This window comes from Sus scrofa, chromosome 4, assembly GCF_000003025.6.
Source record: "Sus scrofa isolate TJ Tabasco breed Duroc chromosome 4, Sscrofa11.1, whole genome shotgun sequence".
In the NCBI taxonomy this organism is placed as follows: Eukaryota; Metazoa; Chordata; class Mammalia; order Artiodactyla; family Suidae; genus Sus; species Sus scrofa.
This window is the reverse complement of record NC_010446.5, coordinates 46913598-46925141: the sequence shown is the minus strand read 5'-3', so window position 1 is coordinate 46925141 and position 11544 is coordinate 46913598.

Sequence of the window (11544 nt, the reverse complement as noted above, 5' to 3'; positions counted from 1 at the left end):
ACCCAAATTCTCTGATAGGTGTCAGAAAAGAACTTTTTTTTTTTTTTTTTGGCTTTTTGGTTTTTTAGGGTTGCTCCCTCAGCATATGGAGATTCCCAGGCTAGGGGTCTAATGGGGGCTGTAGCCACCAGCCTATACCAGAGCCACAGCAACACCAGATACAAAAGCCATGTCTGCAACCTACACTACGGGTCACAGCAACACCAGATCCTTGACCCACTGAGCAAGGCCAGGGATCGAGCCTGCAACCTCATCATTCCTAGTCATATTCTTTAACCACTGAGCCATGATGGGAACTCCAGAAAAGCACTTTTAAAGGCAAGGTGAGGAGTTCCCCTTGTGGCGCAGTGGTTAACGAATCCACTAGGAACCATGAGGTTGCGGGTTCGATCCCTGCCCTTGCTCAGTGGGTTAACGATCCGCGTTGCCGTGAGCTGTGGTGTAGGTTGCAGACTTGGCTCGGATCCCGCGTTGCTGTGGCTCTGGCGTAGGCCGGTGGCTACAGCTCCGATTCAACCCCTGGCCTGGGAACCTCCATATGCTGCGGGTGCGGCCCAAGAAATAGCAACAACAACAAAAATAAATAAATAAAGGCAAGGTGAAGGAAGGGAGTCACAGGGTATGTGATCAGCTCAGGCACAAATCTCCAGCTGATAGTGAGGTAACAGTGCAGTGTCACAGGTGGTAACATTATGGATCCTCAGGCTCCAGATCGTCTGGAGGCTACATGCTCAGGGTCATCATGCAGATAACTTATTCCATTTGGTGGGGGCTTTATTATCTGTAAAGTGACTCAGGAATGTGCTTCAGATACTGTTATCTATGTACTCCAGAGAACTAAAGACTGTAACTGCCAATTTACTGTTTAAATTGTTACCAGTTCTCCTGACCAAATTCCTACTTTTGCCACTATATGCTAATATCCTTTAAATCATTAATTCTTGAGCAATGTTTTTGTGACTCAGGGAGGCCTGGAACTATAGCTTTTCTACAAATAAGAAGCAAGTAGAGACAGGATTGGGGAAGGCATCTGTCCCAGGAAGACCCATCTAGTTTAGGTAGAGACAAATCTGAAACATTGTGGTTAAGAGTCTACATCTTGTGTATACAGCATAAACCACCAAGTCAACTCCCGCTGCGAATGAATTTATAGTTAGAGATTATAATCTATTTGAGGAAATGAATCACATAAGAAAGTATTAGTAGACACACAAATAGAAGAATTTGCAAACCAAGTTTAAAATCTAGTCTGAAGGATACTTTGAAATAAATATTTATAAGTAAGGAAGGAATATAAATAACACTGAAAGAATAAAAGAATATTTTAAATGAGCAAACAGATTTGTTAAAAAAAAAAAGGAAGAAAAAGAAAAGCCAAATAGAATTTTTCTGCACATAAAAACATATACTTATAAAGAAAAAAATATATACTAAGAGGGTAGATTTCAAATCTCTTCTATTTAATTAGTTTATCTAAATCTCTGGTGTTTTTCTATTAGTTAACTCTGGTGTTTAACTCTTAGATGCATGTATTTTTAAACAGGAAAGAAAATTAATTTTCCCCATGGAATTGCACAAGGAAACTAGATGTGTTTTACATGCTTTTACAGAAATTCATTCCAACCTCTAGTTCTGAGCTCTGGATACTACACCAAATTTCTAATATATATAGCATTAGTTTTAATTGATTTTCATTACAGTTCATAAATTAACATAAAATCACACATAGGAGTTTCCCATTGTGGCTCAGTGCGTTAAGAACTTGGCATAGGGTCCATGAGGATGTCAGTTTGATCCCTGGCCTTGCTCAGTGGGTTAAGGATCCAGTGTTGCCCCATGCTGCTGTGGGGTAGGTCACAGATACAGCTTGGATCCCACATTGATGTGGTTGTCATAGACTGGCAGTTGCAGCTCCAATTAGACCCCTAGTCTGGGAACCTCCATATGCAGGTGTGGCCCTAAAAAGAAAAAAAGAAAGGAAAATAATAATAAAAATTGCACGCAAATAAGCATACTCTTTGGCAACCTCCTCCAAAGAACAACTCTATCAAACAGGCAGTTAGACCACCAAATGATTATTTTAACTATGTTATTACAGGTAAATATTCTAAAAATTTTTAAAGAAATAACTGTATGTTGGAGTTCCCGTCATGGTGCAGTGGTTAATGAATCCAACTAGGAACCTTGAGGTTGAGGGTTCGATCCCTGGCCTTGCTCAGTGAGTTAAAGATCCGGCGTTGCCATGAGCTGTGGTGTAGGTCGCAGACATGGCTTGGATCTCCAGGTGCTGTGGCTCTGGCATAGGCCGGTGGCTACAGCTCCAATTAGACCCCTAGCCTGGGAACCTGCATATGCTGTGGAAAGCGGCCCTAGAAAGGCAAAAAGAGAAATAACTGTATGTTATTTATTTATTTATTTATTTATTCATTCATTCATTCTTTTCAGGGCTGCCCCCACAGCATATGGAATTTCCCAGACTAGATGTAGAATTGGGGCTGCATCTGCCAGCCTACTCCACAGCCACAGCAATGCAAATCCCAGCCACATTTGTGACCTACACCACAGTTCATGGCAATGCCAGATCCTTAACCCACTAAGTGAGGCCAGGGATCAAACCCATGTCCTCATGGATACTATTGGGTTTATTACTGCTGAGCCACAATGAGAACTCCCTATATTTATAGTTAATGCTATTATTTCTGTGATTTATAATAACATGTCTTAAGACTGAGAATAAGGATAGATATACAGTTGTTTTAATAATATGATTATTTGAGGATATCACTATTATAAATGCATACCATCTGTCTTATTTTAAAACAGTTTTATAATTTTGAATGTCTTAAAATGCCAAGTTAACAATTCCTCTTCATTTACCATTGAAACATATCAAGGATAAATTATATGGGAGTTCCTGCCGTGGCGCAGTGGTTAACGAATCCAACTAGGAACCATGAGGTTGCAGGTTCAGTCCCTGGCCTTGCTCAGTTGGTTAACGATCCGGCGTTGCTGTGAGCTGTGGTGTAGGTTGCAGATGCAGCTTGGATCCCGCGTTGCTGTGGCTCTGGCGTAGGCCGGTGGCTACAGCTCTGGTTAGACCCCCTAGCCTGGGAATCTCCATATGCAGTGGAAGCGGCCCAAGAAATGGCAAAAAGACCCCAAAAAAAAAAAAAAAAAGTCTTCTTGCTAAATCTGATTTGTGATGTATTTGATTTTACAGTTTTTTCTTCCAAATTGATAAGAAATATATGTAAAAAGCCTGTAATTTCTATAAAGAATCTCCAAATAATTCACCGTCAGTTGTTAAGTGCCTCTTAAGACTCTGAGATCTATGTCAAGAAAGATTTTAACAATGAATTTACATACATGAGAACTGATATATAATAAACCATTTTTTTAACTGGAGAGGCCAAAGAGTCTTTCAAAATTAAGGAGAATAAATTTAGGAGAAAAATAATGAAATTACATTTAAAGTGAAATAATAATGTCAGTGTCCTTATGAAATTATCCCATGTGATGGCATAAATTGAAACTCTGAAGTCTCTGGAAGGAAATGTAGAAAATGTGTCCCTTTCCAAATATAATTTTGCCAGGCTTCTTAGAATTTTCTCTGATTTAATGGACAAACAAGCACAGGTAGAAGATAATTAAGTACAAAGGACATCTATAATAGCATTTGTTCTAAGCTGTTTTATGAATAAAATGGATTAAGGGAAGGTAATGCACTTTTCAAGATGCTGATTAGATAGGTTTAGCTCAACAGAAGCATCAGTATTTAAAATTAAAAAATTAATATTTATTTTTAAAAAAAATGAAACAATCCTTTTTCCTCTTAAAGTGGAAAGAGGATCATTCAGAGCAGAAATCTGATTTTTCATTTGCAACATAAGGCAGGTTACATTAGAAGAATCATCAGGTACAAAAACACAACATTCAGTATGTATTACAGCACAAGTACCCCCTGAGATGCTGTTAGACTATTAAGGGTCATGCAATTCCATAGGAATGCTTTTCTCATAATGGGAACTTAACAGTTGATTAGTATCATTCAAAGCTTGCTGAGTAAATGTTGTTAAAGGCTTTATGTGAGTAATGATATCTTCTATTCCAAGTGAAGAACAAATATCATGGCCAAATGATCATACTATTGGAAAACTGATTGAACACAAAGTGCCAGCCTTAAATATAGATTGGCAGGGGCAGTTTTCAAGATTACCAGCAGATGACTTTGAAATCAGTTGTACATCTCTCTAAACAACCTGGGCCAAAAATTTGCTCCACAAATCCACTGGGTCTTGTTAGGAACTAGCTAATATTCTCCAGGTTGTCTCAAAATCAATAAGTTCCAAAACAATAACTGGTTCTCAAAGGTAATAATATATTGGCACTGTTCATGAAGGCACAGGCCAATTTCCTAATGTTATTAGGCTAATTATCCTTAGTACGATTTAACCTTTCCCAATATAAGAGCCTTTAAACTTAAATTACTATAGCTTGGTGTTGACCATATAAATCCATCCCATAGTTGAAGGAGGGCCCTTCCCAACAATTGGGAAGTTGTAGTCTTTGACTGAAATTTAGCTCATTACTCTGATTGAGTTTGAGTAATTTTAAATAAAATTCATGTTTATGGCCAAGGTCAGAGCAATTGTGATTAATGGGCTAAGTGAGGAGGCCCCTATTAGGTTTGCCAAGGGAGAAATGCCCAAGGCCAAGTTGGTAAAGCAGAGAGATTAAGGCATCCCAAGCAGATGGGTGGGAGTTCACATAATGCCTCAGCAATAATGAATCTGACCAGGATCCATGAGGATGCAAGTTTGATCCCTGGCCTCACTTAGTGGCTTACAGATTCGATGTTGTTGTGAGCTGTGGTATAGGTTGCAGACATGGCTTGGATCCCGAGTTGCTATGGCTGTGGCATAGGCCGGCAGCTGTAGCTCCAATTTGATCCCTAGCTTGGGAACTTCTATATGCCACAGGTGTGGCCCTGAAAAGACCAAAAAAAAAAGAAGAAGAAGAAGAAGCAGATGAGCTGAGATTAAAATGGCACCAGCGCTGACTGATAGGAGATGCTGTGGCGTGAATCTGTGGAGTTGTGGTGGGAACAATGCAGAAGGAGGAAGGGAAAGTTAGGGGAGTGGGAGGGTGTAGAGCCCCACGGCAGAGGGCAGTTAACCCTTGTAGGTGGTTAATCTATTCAGGCTGTACCCATGTCAGCAGCAGGTCTCCAAGGTGAAGAGCCACATTTGTGGCATGGGGGTAGGGGTCTGTCACCATCAGCCTGGGAACCCATTAGTCCCATCTAGTAGTATCAGCAGGGGCCCCAAAAGAGCTATAACTGTTTTCTTCTAGAATAAATTTCCTAAGGGCTGTCCAATTAGAGCCTTGGAGAGAAGAAATTTACCAAAGTAACCTAGGAATACTAGACACAGGTACAAATCCAGCAATTAGCCTGATTTTTTAAACTCTCATATGATTAAGCCCAAGACAGAAATATATTTGGTTCATAAGCAAAAGTGTGAGCAACTATCAATATAACCAGTATATGGGCCTGGTTTAACATCTTAGGTTGGGTGTATACTTCAGCTGTCATATTCTTCTTGTCATGGTCTGATAGTGCTGCTCTCAATTAGTCTAAACTGGGTTTTAGAAACAGAAATTGCAGTCCAGGTAAGAAAGAAGCCCTGATATGGTCCCTTCTAATGTGGCTATAAAGCGTTCTTTTTCTGATGCCTTTTCCCATATGCATAATCTCCTGGTTGCAGGACATGGGCATTTGATCTTCATTCAAAGATAGATTACTTTAGGAGGAAACGTAGAATGTCCTTTTAATAATTCCTTACAATAATGTAATATAGAATGAGGAGCCATCCAGGAAGTGATCTTAGACCGTAGATATAGAACCTCAAAGACAATTAAATATTGCTAGAATTTAATGTCAACAAAAGTATAATTTTTCTCTAAAATTTTCATAATTTTTAAAATATAATTTTTCATAATTTTAAAACTGTCATAATTTAAAACGTAATTTTTCTCTAAAAAATTTCCACGTAATATAGCCAAATTAAGACTAATTTGTTTGCAAAAAAGTGTGGTTTCAATAAATTTTGTCTGATTATTTACATAAATGTAATTGATTATATAGGCTCTTTTTTTTTTTTTGCTTTTTAGTGCTGCACTGGTGGCATATGGAGGTTCACAGGCTAGGGGTCATATCGGAACTACAGCTGCTGGCCTACACCACAGCCATAGCCAACGCAGGATCCAAACCATGTCTGTGACCTACATCACAGCTCATGGTAATCCTGGGTCCTTAACCCACTGAGCAAGGCCAGGAATCGAACCCGAAACCTCATCATTTCTAGCCAGATTCTTTTCCACTGTGCCACGGTAGGTATTCTGTATAGGCTCTTTTAAATTTGGCTTCACTGAAACTTTTCATGAAGAATCTCAGATTGAACTTTTTATTTTTTTTCGTTTTTATGGTTACACCTGTGGCATATAAAAGTTCCTAGGCTAGGGGTTGAATCAGAGCTACAGCAGCAGGCCTATGCCATAGCCTCAGCAACACCAGACCCTTAACCCACTGAGCACAGATAGGGATTGAACCTGCATCCTCATGGAGACTTTGTTGGGTTCTTAACTGCTGAGGCACAATGGAACTCCTCTTTTACTTAGTATTGATGACTCTGAAGACATGTGTGTGTTAATTAAACCAACAAACTTAAACTAACTTTAATACTAGATCTTACTTTAATACTGAATATTTTTCAGATCATATGAACTTATAATTTGGGTTTCTTTCTTTTATATTTCTGAGTATTTATATAAGTGCTTAAGTCAATTAAATAGAGCTCTTTCACAAATTAATTTTGGTGATACCATCTGGAAGTGAAAACATATCTATAATGTATGCACAGATATCCATATAGACACAGAGAGATCTCATAGTTTTCCCGCTTGAGTTTAAAAAGGCCTCCTTCCCCCCTCCTTTCTTTTTCTCAGTCTCATGAATTGGAGATAATCTAGACAAGAGTAAGATAAAAGCCCCTGAGAGCCCTGGCAGAACATTTACATCTTAAGATATAGGGAAAGAAAAGCCTGTTCTGTTCCCTTAGGGTCAGAATTCTGAAAGAATGTTTCCTCAAGCCAGCTTTCTCTATGTGCCAAAGCCAGCTTATTCCATCTTGGCCATTTTCAGGGTGAGACTTCCCTCTGTTCCCAGCTAAGTAGCCCTTGTGGGTTATGTGATACATAAACCCAGCTGGTATTCCCATAGGTGGCCATCCATTAGGGAACTAGTGATCCTTTGGGGCATAATTTCCCATTACTAATTTAGTATCCCAATTCAGATATGAGATATCATCTGAACAACTTTCTGAGGACAGTGTGGTGATTGAATGTGTGCTGCTTCTTAGCTTCCCAAGGAATTGCCCTTGGGTTGGTTCAACTCTTCTAGGTGTCACAGTTTCTCCCTCTGACAGTCTGAAACTACTGGATGATTAGTCCTTATCTTGTGCATCCCTGAAGGTTGTAGTGGGGTTCTCTGTGGGACCCCCTACATGTCATGAGGATTGATGAAATTTCTGCTAAATTTTGAGTCACCTTAAATACACCTAGCCAGAAAGAGCCATATCCCTGTTGTTGAGAGCTAAATAATTCAATCTCTCATTTCACTATCAGTTTGTTCAGATCATATCTACTTTTTTTAAAAGACAAATTTAACAAAAACCAGCCACTTATATATCCCTTGACCTCCCACTCACATCTCCCCAGATCCCTGCCCAGGAAATACATCAGTGCTGCTTAAGACCCCAAGTCTAAAATTAAATAGCTTGAATAAAATGTTTATGATCATTACTTAAAAGTTGTGAGATCCAGATAGCAGAAGGACTCACAGGAATACCTGAGGAAGCCTGAGAAACCAGGGGGGTTCAAAAGGCCCATGCTGGTACCAAGCACCAGTTCCCAGTAGACTGCAGGTGTTCTCTGGTGGGTATCTCTGATATCCTGCCAACTATCTACACAAATGTTGATTTAAAAAATTAGTCAGTAGGTGTCCTAAGAAAAAAATGGTAAATTTTATTCAAGTCAACTTGAGGATTATAACTCAGGAGATAGTTTTTCAGAAAGCTCTGAGGACTGTTCTGACCATTAGAGATCAAAGCAATGTTATCTAATTTTTTGAGATGAGGGGTTCTGCATCAAAGTAACATATTGACAGTTTACATAGTCCAATAAGGTGAGTAGTGGGTCATCATAACCGTTTACATGTTTAAGGAGGGAATGTTATCTCCTAAGGATTTACCTCGCTGGTGCCGTTTAGAAGTTAATTTTTGTGTGTGTGAGCAGGCATTCTTGTGTCTTCTTAGGGAGTCTAATTAATGTATAATGCAGATGCACAATGCATACTAAAGGGGAGGGTATAGTGGCTCAAACAGCAGAGAAAATCTTATGAAGTTTTTCTTTTCCTACCTTAAAATAATTTTGTTTTATCAGCAGCTTCATTGAGGGGGTAATATTGAGTAGATTCTAAGGCAGTGAGGGACTCAGCCATGTGGATATGGTGGAAATGGTGTTTCAGGCAGAAGGAGTAGACACTGAAAAATTCTAAGGAGGGGAGTTTGTCTCATATTGAGGCAGAATATTAACTCAGGTAGTTAGTGTAGGAGCATGGTCTCCAATACATTCCTTTGATATGGATATTGATTAACTTTTGTGGCTTAAGGGCTCCAGGGAGTAACACCTCCATAGGACTTGTTTTATTTTAGGAAATGCGCATTCCCCACAGGCTTTGTCTTCTGTAGGAAATGCGAATCTCTAGCCCACTCCTCAACTGATAAAAAAGGAATGAGAGGAGTAGTGACTTAATCTAAGGAAAGAAAAGGACAAAAAACCATAAAACTTTTGTGATGTTTCCAACCCTAAAACCCCTGTTGGACAAGGACTGATATAAGTAATTGAGCAAGGCCAATTGGAGAAAACCACATCTTTCTGGACCCCACGTTTGTACCCCCCCCCAATCTTTAAGGAATAAAAACCCCTAAAGGACAATAGAGAAAGGGGCGGGGGCTCTTCTACCCACTCCTAGCCTGTCCTGGGAGCTATTTGCTTCTCTTGAATAAAGACTTTGCTTGCTTGTTGCCTGTGTGTTCTCAGAGTTCATTCTTTGACTGCCATTAACAAGAACGTGGATTCCGGCACCATCTATCCAGCATCAGTATGTTTAGAGAACAGCATGGGTGTGCTGAGGGTAAACACTGAGATTAGAATGTTTTGACCATTGAATTAACCTTATAAAAGTGAAATAAAAGCTACACATTTTCTGTTTATAACTATGTACTTTAAGATCAAAGAAGTGAGTGTTTTTCTTCCTCAGACTTTACATTAGCGATATCAGGATGAAAAATGGTTTGAAGCTCTAGTTTTTCAATTCAATCAATTGTGCAGAAATTGCTTATTTACATGTTAATGGATTAAATCATGTGCCTGAGGTCCCTTTACCAGATTCTTTTAAATTTAATTGCTAGTAGTGAGTGTGGGAAGGGAGAGGGTTGTGCCTGGGCATTGAGGTTTTTAAATGTTCCCAGGTGATTCTAATATGCATGGTTGAGAAGCACTACTCTGGTATCTGCATAAGTGAAAAAGATAAGGCTTTTCTCATTCCTGCGCCCAAGTAGTCTGCTCACTTCTGCTCACTTTAGTGTCTTATCACTACAAACTCCAAAACCACAAATTCCCTCCAAAGAAATCCTGGGACCTCTCAAGCCTCACCAATGGAGGAAGAAATACATCTCCCATGTGACAGATGCCCTCATGTATCTGGAGGTAGAAGAATACCTTTTCACCAAAAACAGCATTTGGGGCTGAGAAGCCCTGTTAAAGAAACCTTGTTACTTACTTACCTCAAGCCCAAATTCTGTTTAGATTCTTCAATACATGGGCACCCCAAACCTAAGTTCCTTGTCTTGTCAATTTCTTACAAATTTATGATTTCTTTGCCTAAAAAGTATAAAAGCTGGTTCTTTTAGTCTCTTCTTAGGACCCATTTGTATGAGACCTCCATGCGATGGATTAAGTTTTTCTTTTTATCTGAGAGAATGGATATGTGTATATATGTATGACTGGAACACTTTGCTGTAGAGCAGAAATCATCACAATCTTGTAAATTAACTACACTTCAGTGAAAGAAATTTTTCTGGAGTGTCCATTGTGATTCAGCAGGTTAAGAACCTGGCTAGCATCCACGAGTATGTGCGTTTGATCCCTGGCCTCGCTCGGCGTGTTAAAGGATCTGGCATTGCCACAAGCTGCAGTATAGCTTTGTTTGTTTTTGTTTTTGTCTTTTTAGGGCCACGACTACGGCATATGGAGGTTCCCAGGCTAGGGCCTGAATCTGAGCTGTGGCTGTCAGCCTACACCACAGTCACAGCAATGCCAGATCCAAGCCACTTCTGTGACCTACACCACAGCTCATGGCAATGCCAGATCCTTAACCCACTGAGCAAGGCCAGGGATTGAACCTGCAACCTCATGGTTCCTAGTCAGATTCGTTAACCACTGCGCCACGATGGGAACTCCTATGATATTATTATTGATAATAATGAAAACTAATATTTATTTTGTGATTAAAATGAGCCAGGCACTACGATAAGTGCTTTATAAGTATTTTCTTAATTCTTACAATCAATGAAGTAATTATTATTAGCTCATTTTACAGATGAGGAATCAAAGCCCAGAGATGCTGAGTAACTTGTCCAAGATCACGCTGCTAGCAAAGATTCCAAAACAGACATTTTAATTACTACAATTTAATGTATAAAATACTGTACATTATACACCAGTAAGGAGGGTTGTTCAGTAAGGATTCTACAACTAGGTAACATTGGAAGCCCAGAAGTTACCATGGACTGGAATGGTTGCCAGTGTGAGATAAGCTCTACACTAAATGTGCTGCTCAGGGCACTGAAAGGAAGAGTAAGGGTCCATTACACAGACAGGGGAGTTTTAGACCACATACTAATTTACCATCCCATCAGAAGTATCTGAGTCTGTTGCTCTGCAATATCATGAAACCTGGGGTTTATTTTTAAATAGAATTTCAATTTCAAAAAAACAAATACAAAAAAACTCTGCTATAAGAAAAATACTTATGTAGTTTTTGTGGCTTGGTTTAATCACTAATTACTATCAAGTTTAAGCCACGACTGCAAGTTTCCAAGGCTTAAATACAAGCCAGATTAAATCTAAAATCTGACATACCCACTTTATTATTTGAAAATCTGGAAATACTGCAAAAAAAAAAAAAAAGCCATAAAGGAAAAGCTATACGAAGTACTCATAAATCTTCTTATATTTTAATATTTCAGTTCTGGATTGGCATAGCTTTTACGAGTTTAGTTTCTTTAAATTTAAAAGGATGTTATTTTATTTTATTTTTTGTCTTTTCAGGGTTGCACTCTTGGCATAGGGACGTTCCCAGGCTAGGGGTCCAATCAGAGCTGTAGCTGCCAGCCTACACCACAGGGACGCAAGAACTGAGCA